At 39.3% G+C, this 11,429-nt stretch overlaps 1 long non-coding RNA gene across 1 annotated transcript; it reads left to right on the forward strand.

Moving 5' to 3' along the window:
* Positions 1-3,183: 3,183 nt before the first annotated feature.
* Positions 3,184-10,198, forward strand: LOC141258087 (uncharacterized). Its single transcript, XR_012318194.1, has 3 exons — positions 3,184-3,210; positions 5,452-5,540; positions 9,555-10,198. It is a non-coding gene; the product is annotated as an uncharacterized lncRNA (long non-coding RNA).
* The last annotated feature ends 1,231 nt before the right edge of the window (positions 10,199-11,429 follow it).

An 11,429-nucleotide genomic window follows, 5' to 3' on the forward strand; every position in this document is an offset into this window, starting at 1 on the left:
CCGACAAGCTCAGCTGCTGCTATATTCAGACTTCTCCCCATTCTAGTGATAATCAAAGGAGATCTTTGTAGTAGGGCCACCAGTTTTCTTACATCTTATTTTGATGATCGATGATGAGTGTATTTTAATTAACCTTTTCAGCATTGATAAGATTACCAGTATTTGTGAGCATACAGTATGTTGCAGCTTCAGAGTCCCATAAGATTTTAACAAGTATTTCAATATTATAAATAACTTGAATTGGTCAGAAAAGATTAAGTAGGTGAAGAATAATCGCTTTATTTCTCTGGTAGGTTGTGGAGAACTTCTTTTACAGTCTGACTCATATTTCCCAAAGTAAAAGACGTCACTGTCTGCCAAGGAGGCAAATTGTGTCCTGCTTAATGTGTCTGTCTCCCTCCAGCAAGCAGCTGACCCATGCATTAAAGTAACTTTGCTCTTAGCAAGCCATTTCAGGGCCATTGGCTGGAAAGAACAAAGGAAATGATAGTGTGTTTCATGGAATATTCAGGATATTCACATCCTTTTGAAGTATTCTCTACTTGCAACCCAAATTAAGCGTTTTTTATACCTTGTCCTAATATTGAGTGTATCTTACCTACATAATCAAGTCAGACCCCTAAGTGAAAGCATCAACAAGTGGAAAATGAATGGCTAAATATTACTACCCTTTATTATATAAAATGTTAAGTAATGGGAAATCATACAAACAAAACCACATATTATTACTGCTTGTAGATTTTCTCACTAAAGATCTAGAAGTACACAGCATACAGTCACAGAGAGTAACAGAAAACTTTATGATTGTTCACGCCTGCAATATATATGTATGCTCAGCTGAATCGAGCATGAATGCCTATGAAGGAGAAATATCTGTCATTGCCTGTACAATACTTATGGGGTTTTATGTATGTATTTTATATACACCAAAAAATAAAGTATTGCAGTCTATACAAAATCTGTGGGGGGCCTGGTAATCTAACAGTTGACTTTCTCCTTGTAATTGGAAAAATTCCCGGCACTCACTTATAGACACTTAACCAGAATCCCTGATTTATTCAGCCAATATTACACCCAAAGCCAAAATGATAGCAGGATACCAGAATATTGTTTTGTATATCGATGTGATATTGTTATGATGACCCTGCATAATTGACTTAATAAATCGCAGATTCTGGTTACGCATCCATATGTAAGTGACTGGGGCAGCCGTCTTATCCACGTGTACAACAGCAAGCGGAGTACCGATTGTGAGCTTAATTAGTTTCTTCTTGCATTCATTCAGATTGGATGTTGGACCATGACACATTTATCTATTACCTGTGCCTTGTTCAATGACTTATCGTTTTATTGCTGACAGTAATTGTTGTCTACTGATTTTAAAGATATATTAGATCTTGATAACTGACCTCTTTGAATTTGTGTTTTTTCTTGCTTGGTTCTTGTGACTTATTATGAACTAGTTTGTTGCTTTATGTCTTACTACATATAAAAGTGAAATAAGTTATAGAACCGGTATTGTAAATCTAGTCCTTGGTGTCAATAAAGCTCTTCTTACATCATGTTAATGGTGTCCTTTTAACATACATGCCAGAAAAAGCTCCTGACATATATTTCTGGCAGATGCCATATGTTATATGTTAGCCATAAGTGCTCATGTAAAAAAAATTATACTGCATGGTAGCATACCCAATTACACAATTCTTTTTTTAGGAATATTGCTCTATACTTGCCCAGTGGAGAACCTAAGGATTTATAGAACCCCCTGGAGTATGTATGTTGGAAGCTATTGCTTGCATACATGCAACAGAGAGGACAATTACGTGATGTAAATGAGATGTTTGTATTTTAGTGCATATCACACTTGGTGCTCGACACTGAATTCTCTTTGTAAGCCTAAGCCTAAAAGTGCTCATGAATATTAGAGCAAAGTTGATTGAACTGTCTGATTTTGTCATGATACAAATTATATTATGGGTATAAGAGCCTCAGTTGATAGCAGGGGAATGAAGAGAAAGAGAAGAAAAGAGAAGGCATATGCCACCACCCACCAGCTTTGGCTTAGTAAAAGGCTGTGTTCTTTAGAAGAAAATGCAGTTTGGTACGGGCGCTGCCAGGTCCAGAAAATGATAATTCCAAGGAAATAGGATGAACTTGACTTTATTGAGAACGTGTTTTGGAGTTGCTCCATCTCCGTCATGACAAAGAACTTAGAGCAACTCTGAAATGCATTGTCAATAAAGTCATGTTTGTCCTATTTTTTGGAAATATCATTTTCTGGACCTGGCAGCGCTCATACTAAACTGATTTTTCTTCCTACAAGCACAACCATGTCTTGCGCCTGTCAAGTTCAGCGGGTGAAGCAGTAGCCACGTTCCTTGGTCCTCCTTTAAGCCTTATGCAGTGTTGTGATTTGAACAACCTGAAAATGTGAGCAGCTCTATTAAGCCTTTATTTTTCAGCTTCTATTCCACTGATCTACACATGGAGTGATGCCTGATTCTATTCTATTTCATGTTGTTCCAGTAAAAGACTCACACACCATTTACTTGCATGAGTTGAGCTGCAGTACCAAGCACAACCACACTATGGATGCTATAGGTCTTGGGACCCCTGGGCACATTCTAAGTTAGTCTGATTCTAAGGGCAGGCTATTAGTGATGGGCAGTCTGTCTCTTTTTGGTGATCTGGCTATTCTGGCTCCTCTCACCAAAAAGAGTCGGCTCTTTTGGATCCTAAATGGATCCCTATTAAATATGTGTTAACCACGGTTGAACACATATTTAAGATGATATTGATGGGGCCGAAACTCTGGCCACCCATGGCCGAAACTCTGCCCACTCGCAATTGACCAATTAAATTGATGACTGGGCAGAGTTTGGTTCTGGTGGGCGGAGTTAAGACTGCCATACACCGCAGTTTTACGCCCAGTGAGAGCCATTTAGAGAAGTTAGTTGCTCTCACTGGGGCGCTGGCTCCCATCGTTGACAGGAGGGAGCCGGTTCTTCGTCTCATAACGTTCGCGACCTACACATCACTACCATCAATAATGCATCCTTTAATACTGGTAACCCTTTATAATGTAATTGTACACTACGTAAGAGTAGAAATGTGTTTAGCTCTGAAGAAAGTTCAGCACATACCAAGTAGCGATCTTCCTTATAGCTATCAGCAAACAGGTTTTCATTGTGTCTGTTTGCACAGGGAGAGGTAAGAGTTCACAGTCCTGGTCTCTTGTATTCCACAAACAGGAGACGTGTTGCCTGAGTTCCAGCTCATATTTAGAATAGTCTTTTCTTTTTCCTGAGACGTATGTCATGTCTGCGGAGTGGCAGCTCGTGCTGACAGACTAAGCCCCGAGCTTTGGCAGAAATGCACGTACAGTGCGAGAAGCGAAGGTGGAGGCACGCGCCCGATAAGATCCTGTAATAAAGGATACAGCTATGCCTTGCATATTTCTATTGTCCTTTACAAAGTGACCTGTTATTGTACGCGTGGTTCGCATACACTGAGTACAGAGGTTCACTGACTCATAGGGCTCCTCAGACCACAATATCAGGGTGTAGCGCAGTGTACTTTTAAGGTTTGCCTTTCCTGTTGCTTTAAGATAAGATGGCAAAGTCTGGCTGTTCAAACCTCAAATAGGTTACACTTTATTTGCCAGTCACATAGATATACCATGCTGTACATGCATTTATCTGGATGTTTGACCAACAGATATACTATACACACAGTTCCAATCTCACAATAATACAGAATAATTGAAGCCTATTGCACTAGGCCTCTTACCTATCAGTTCAGAAGTCATAGGTTTTCTCTTTTTATCATTTACATGTTTTTGCCTAATATTGCCAGCAGTTTGCTGTGAACAGGATGCATACAGTATCAGGCTCTGCTGTAGGCCACGTGCCAACAGGATCAGACTACGGCAAGTTTATTTTCTACCCTGCACCATGGAGACACATATACTTACATAGGTGCTGCATACAGGGGCATAACTACAATAGGTGCAGGGGTTGCAATTACACTTGGGCCATTGTGGTCTAAGGGGCCTAAAAAGTCCCTTTGGCCTATATGAGAAGACCAATGCTATTAAAGATTTGCAATAATTGGGGGCCCTGTTGGAGCTTTTGCATTGGGGCCCATAAGCTTCAAGTTCTGCCACTGGCTGTATACACAAATAATAGAAATGTTTGTTATTTTTTGCAAACCAGACCATTTGCAAATGTGACTAGAAATACATACAGTACAGATAATTTTAACAAAGATCCATGGGCCTTTTTACATGTACAGTCCCATAAACAACATTTATCGCCTATTGACAGAATAGATGATAAATGTATGATCATTGGTGAGAACCCCACTGATCCTAAGGACAGGATCAAAAGTCCTCTGTATGAAAGAAGCGGTAGTGTGTGTGCCGCAGCCACTCCTTTAGATTGTAAGTAGAGCAGTGGTTTTGTATGTTCACTGTCACTCTATTCAACCAGGGAACTATGGAAACTCCATAATCATAATCTGTGGGGTGTCCCAGTGGTTGAGTCCTCCACGATCATTCATTTATCACCTTTCCTTTAGATTAAAGTTGGTGTGAGTTCATTCGTAGTACCCTAAACCTTTAGCCAAATCAGTAATCTGTGGCAGCTGGACCGCATCGGCGGGTCTTCTACTGATTAGCTGGCGTAAGGTGATGTCATAGGACAAACTGACCTGGTTCTGCGAATTGTCTACTTTGGATAGGTGATATATGCTAGGTTGTTTATGAGTATGTTCATACCTGGAGCAAATGCCTATGGATAATACAGCAAGTTAATGTTCTGTTGATTATAGTTATTACATATATATAACCAGTTGCCCCTCTCATCCACTTTCAGTTACAAGCAAGAGGCAGATGCCTGGTTTAGACTAGGACTTTGACTTTGATGTCAATATAAAAGATGTAATCAATGACAAACTAGGAAATTATGGTTGGCCGTTCGATCACTGGACATTTTTGGACAGGGCAAAGCTTGTGATTGATCAGTCAGCGGATTATCGCTGCATGTAAAAACCTCCTTTAAATGTTCCTTGCTTATACACAAAACAATGAATGAGCCACCAATGTGTCCACATAAACCAGTATCTGCTAAAAATGGCCTTCATTCTTCTAGCTGGGTCTTGTCCACATTGATAATCTGTATTCTGAATGCTAACATATTGGTCAATGGACAAAACAGCGCATAGACAATTTGTGACTGCTTGGCTGAAATGAGGTTAAATTCTTGACAGTGACCATGAACGCTTGGTAAGTCACATGGTATACTTACACAAGCCCACCTCTTTTCATTTTCAAACTAATAGTAGTTGAGTAGGTGGGATACAATGAGTGGAACATGGGGTCTTGTTTCATTACCAAAAGAAAACTCCATTCTGTGCTTTTCACGCTACAGTTCTTTGATTATTACTTTCAAGGTACCAAGAAGGAAAAAATGAAAAAAAGAAAAAAAGTTGGCGTCATCTATCCTGCCTAATACGCTACATTCACACAGATAATCTGTCGAGTGAGTGAACAAACTATCTATTCTTGTCTGCGCTATTTTCCCATGTCAGAAACAGACTGTGCTGAAAAATTTAGGTTTCTTCTTTCATCTTCCCTTTCACGGACTCCCTGAACAAACTGCCTTTATTTCCTCTATTCACTGCAGAGATCTTGACTGAGGCAAGAGAATGAGGATCTTTTTTTTTAATATGTTTAGGCCCTGCCAGTGACATGGAACTGTAGAAGCTCTTAATTACCCAGGAAGTGACAATGTCAAGGGGCTTTCAATGCTGCTTCACTGCTCCACTCCATGGTTTCCCATCATTGTCGCCACGTCGGGCTTCTCTTCACAAAGCAGACGGTTCCCGCATTTACTGTTTGCATGAACTTTTAATTATTATTAAGAATATAAATAAATCAATAAATAAGAAATGAAGCAATGAAAGCACTTCATAAGTTGGAAAAGAAGCATGTTTCACTTAAAATGCAGATATTTGCAACAACTCATAGTATAGTACTATTATTACTATTAGGGGACATGTCTTGCGCTACATAAATCTGTATATTCAGGGTTAACTGCAAATCAGCCTAACCAATTTGTTTCCTCTAATGCTATTTACAATGGTCTAGGGAGCTGAGATGTCTTGCTGCATGAAGGTATGATTTGTAGAACACAGCTGGATGAGACCCCATTTCTTGGAGGCTTTTAAATGGTGTATAATAAATAGAAGAGTAGAGTAATTAAAGTGGAACCTGTCATGCAACTCATGCAGCCCAAACCACGGGCCAGAACCTCGATTGCAGCCAGGTATATTCTTCTCTGAAACGCTCCTATGTTTCAGAGAAAATATCGTTGGAAGATTTGGCCAAGGACCATAACCGGAAACCAGACTAGTCGGACGATGCTCCCAGTCAGCTTTTCTCCGCATCCCTCCATGCTATTGACAGATCTCTCACTATGGGGCACTGCCCCTGGCCGGCTAACCCCTGCATCACTCCATGTTATTGACAGGTCTCTCCCATACTGAGAGACCTGTCAATCACCTGGAGCAGCGCTGTTCTCCTTGCTCAATCTTTTGCCTATCCCATCCTCTGTCTCTGTGGCATGCTAGATATTAGATTTTTGTGCATGTTTTACTTTTGTGAAAACTAGGTAATATTTGAATTTGTATCTAAAGTGTATTTAAAGTGATATTCCTAACTTGAAGATGAGCTTTTATGTGTCTATTTGAATACCACTGTAAGTATTATATGTGATGTAACATTGACTTTAAAGCAGATTATTGGTTTTCCAAAAAAATGTTTTCTGCCTGGCCACATACAAGTTTAAATGATTGTGCTGCACTAGTAAAACTATGTCCTTGTACATCATTATTATCTAGCTTGTTGGGTATGTGGTTGTGTGATAGTATAAGGATACATTACACCTGATATGATGCTTGCACTTTAGCATGTAGAATAAATACCCTCCAGCCCCAATGATTATGATGAAATTAAAAGAAATGCTTTTTTTATAGTCACATGCTCCAAAAATGTCAGTTAATCTTGAAATGACCTTGGCAGAGTCACCTCGCAGCATTGTTCTAACATTATGTTTTTCCCCTATTGTTCTATTGTTTTGTCTGTTCTCCAGGCATGAGACTTCACCTAAATCAATTCTAAACTGCGATCACTTCAAAGACTTGCTGGATATCTGCATTGAATTTCTATATTTTAGTGAATTGCTTACTTATTAATTTTTGTAACTTAGTTAATTAATTTGACGGAAGTAGCAGATACTTGTGGTTAGTTACATTGTGACAAACATGTTCCCTACATTGCCACAAAAGCTTGTACAGAAAATGACCAAGTGCTGTTCCAAGGATAACTTCACACTTTTAGCTTAGCAAGAAATCTATCACTCTTAGAGATGAGCAGATCGATTTGATGCAAATTGAATTAGTTTAACATTTTTTGGAATTCACTGAACCCAACAACTTCAAACAATCTGCAATTAGCTTTATACAAGCCAACAAAAATCACCCCTGCCAATTTACACATTGCAGAAGATTGCATCAGTCAGATAAGGCTCATATGACCTCAGAGTTGACATGGCAGGCATCACCATAATGCCTTGCAGCTATCACATCACATAGTATAGCACAGCCAATGAAAAGGGACTATCATAGACTGGAAAAAAAGAAGAGACATGGAATTCAGAAGCCATTTTGGAGTGAATCTGGATAGTAAGATGACATCAAAGCTCACAGTTTAGCAACAGAGTTAGGGAGAGAAAGCCATAAAACAGTGAACAAATTGTACAGATACTGTAGTGTGTGATAGCAGAGGAGTGAAGAACAGTTAACAATTATGGTATTCTTCAAATGGACATCAACATAAATGAAACCTTTGTTCAGATATCTATATTTCCTTTCAAAAACATTTCCATATATATTTGTAGATTATTAGACAACAGCAAATTTACTCTGTTCAGTCAAAATTTTCAGAATTCATTGAAGTTTATAATTTCAAATAATTCTCTAGTTGTATTTTGGCCAAATCACTTAAAGAGAACCTGTTATCAGGATTTAGCCCTATAAACTAAAGGCATGGCTATAATGGCTCAGTAATTCTGATTAATATGATACCCGATGTGAAGGGATCCGCTCAATGTCTGCTGAATATTCACCTTATGAAGCTTTCAGAAAATTACATCTTCTGTGCTCCAGTGTGCTTTGGGGCGGGGCGTGGGGGCAGGGTCTTCTTCTTGTTCTCCGACCACCCATCAGCTTCCTCTGTTTCTTGTGCAGGTCACTAATTATTCTTTTTAAAATTCTGTTCCCCCACCAGCACCATTATGTGGACAGCACAAGTGCAGTGGGAGCCGGCTTCCTGTGTGCAGGACTTCAAAAAAATGGCGCCGGAATTGGCGCATGCGCAGATTGAGATTTCAGCTCAATTCCTTTTAAAAAGGAAGCAGGGGGGTCTTAGAACAAGGAGACGACCCTGCCCCCACATCCCGCCCTGAAGCACATAACACGTAATTTTCTGAAAAGGTGAGTATTCAGCAGCCACTAATCGGATCCCTTTACATCAGGCATCATATTAATACCTTAGTATTAATATTTCTTGTTTACACAATGCACTTTATGAATGGACAATGGTATACTGGTTCGAACATTTTTTGTAATGCTTAATTTATCTGGTATCTGGTTAATACAAAACATAAATAGATATCTCATATACAAATAGCTACATAGGTGTCAGCAATTCACCTTAATATTGCTGCTATTTTCCTGTACATAAGCACCAGGGTCAAGGCTGAATATATCCGTGTCTCTTGTCTATTGGAGGTTCCACTCTCCCCCATCCTTATCTTGTTTTTAATTATTTTGTAATTTTATTGTATTTAATAAATGAAATATATTTGCATATTTTTGTGAACTGGAGTCACTTTTTATCCCAGAGCCTATCATGTAGATAATAGGGATCTAAGGTATAAATGTTGAACCAAAGTGTCTAACAATCGATTCCTTTTGTGTGTCTTTTGGACATTGATTAATAAGGTATCATATTAATCAGCATCACAGTGCCATTATGGCCATGCTTTTAGTTTATAGGGCTAAATCCTGCATGAACTCAGTGCTGCCTCATTTAAAATTGACTAGTAAAATAAAGGGTGGCAATGTCTAATGGGTAATGTAAAAAAACACCCATATCATGTCATCTGCCAATAAAAATGTGGGAGACTATAGTGCAAATAGTGGCAGCAGCAGCACTGTCTGCACCAGCCGTTCAACCACTAGTAGCTGATTCAGGCCATAGTTGCCTCCGACAGGTGTATTACTTAATAGAAATATTATGTTTCTAAAAATGTATATTTTATTAAAAAATAAAATAAAAAATAATATTAATTTAAAATATTAAGATATTTAACTCTAAAGTGCAAAAAAAGTCCCAAGTACAATCAACGGTTAAAATCCATTTACCCGTAGCCATATATGTTGATGTCACTTTGACATTATTAAGGCTGGAATTTTTTTTTCTTGTTTTTCAGTACATTGCATGATAAAATGTATGGTTTCATTCAAAAGTACAACTTGTCCCACAAAAAACAAGCCCTCGTACGACTATAAAGACGGGAGAACGAAAATGTTATGGCTCTTGGAAGAAGGGGAGGAAAAAATGAAAGCGCAGAAAACGGACAATCGCCCGGCGTGGAAGGGGTTAATATAATAGGATGTCGTGTTTTTAGTGTGCAATTTAGTTATATGTGTATGTGTGTATGTTTCCTATATGTATTTTACCCTAAAAGGCCTTGTGTGATGCCAAAGCTCCCGGAACCTGCTACTCAGAAGCTCCCAGCAGCAGCTCTGTGCTGCCTTGACTCTTGGCCAAGCTTGGCCTGAGTCTGCCGGCTGTGGAATGTGTGAGAGCCATGTGTCACATCTCCAGACTGTGGGAAAGTGCTGCTCCAGTGAACTCCCAGCAGCTGTCCTGCCCCAGTTTGGTCGTGCGTCCAGAGAAACAGGAGCTCAAGTTTACAGCACTTGGAACTACAACTTCCTTCACTGGTTTCCGCACATCTTCTTCCAGCCACCACATCTGGGAATGACAAAGAACATCTGAGCAGCTCTTCTTTGTGGGAGTTCACAGACTCTGCAGTGTTTTGCTGGCCTCCCTGTTAGTAAAAAAGGTTAAGAGCTTTTGTAAAAGAGCCAGTCACACCTAAAAGACTCAAAAATCTTTTCATTCTGGGAATCCTGCCTTCTTGAGAAAATATATTCAGTTCCTCCATTAGCTGCTCCTTGATATGTTTTGCAGAAGTGACTTTTTGTATAAACATGTGAAAGAACTTGGTTTTACCAATAAAGTTTGATATGTCATGTAGAAATCCCCACACAGACATATAGTAAAAGTTTTAATATTTATAGTTAAATTGCTTTCATTCAGCATTCGGTATTTCAGTGAATCTGGGACATGTTTCCAGAACAAAAATGCATTATAATGTGGAATTTCACAGGACTAGAAACAAAACATTCAGGAAGAAGAACCAGTGGTGGTTTGTGTAGACCACAGTCCCTAGACTGTTCCACAAACCTGGGCACTTTTCCCTAATAGCACAATGCTAACCCCTAAATAAAATTACAACTGAGATGAAACTCATATTTATTGACCTCATCACTTCCAGGTTCTCTTCAGTTTCAGGTGCTTTGACCTGAAGAGGAGCCCAAGAAAAAGAGACCAGGAGGAACATGAAATAAAAGGGGGTCCTGTTAGGCAAACTAGAGGAGACCAGGGCTCTGTGGGTATTGGAAAGGAGATAAAATGTAGCAGGGCCCCTGTGGGGCTTTATTACATAAAATGCTAAAGGTTCTTCAAAGGAGGAGACAATATCTGGATAGGGTTTTATGGGGGAGGGACAGGGTTGCCAACTTGACTTTTTATCTTTTCTGGACAGCTTATCAAAAAACATCGCTGACAGACAATATTTTTTATGGACACATTGGATAATCATAATACATCATTATGATTCTAGGTGATACATGTCTAAAACCCATAGTTCTGATATGAAGACATCAGCTGTATTCACTGTAAACTGTAAAATGATGATAACTACAGTGAAAAAAATCTGTATAAGATTCTTCAGCCTCAAAAAAATCACAGAGTGCAGAATTTTTTTTTACAGGCAGAGCAAAAAAAATGCCCTATTTTTACGGACTGTCCAGGAATTTCTGGACGGTTGGCAATCATGGGGAGGGACAGAGTAAGCATTAGAGAGTCAGGCTAAAGAAGTGAATACAAAAAAACATTCCAGTGAAACCGCAGCCTGAACACAGACCGACAGCAGCTTCACCAGCTCCCTGACCTCCTTCCCATGGAGAGGAGACCGTCCAGACTTGCTTACAGTCTGACTGCATCACTTCTTGCT

Source organism: Phyllobates terribilis, unplaced genomic scaffold, assembly GCF_046119375.1.
Source record: "Phyllobates terribilis strain yellow unplaced genomic scaffold, ASM4611937v1 Scaffold_3__8_contigs__length_932513732, whole genome shotgun sequence".
In the NCBI taxonomy this organism is placed as follows: domain Eukaryota; kingdom Metazoa; phylum Chordata; class Amphibia; order Anura; family Dendrobatidae; genus Phyllobates; species Phyllobates terribilis.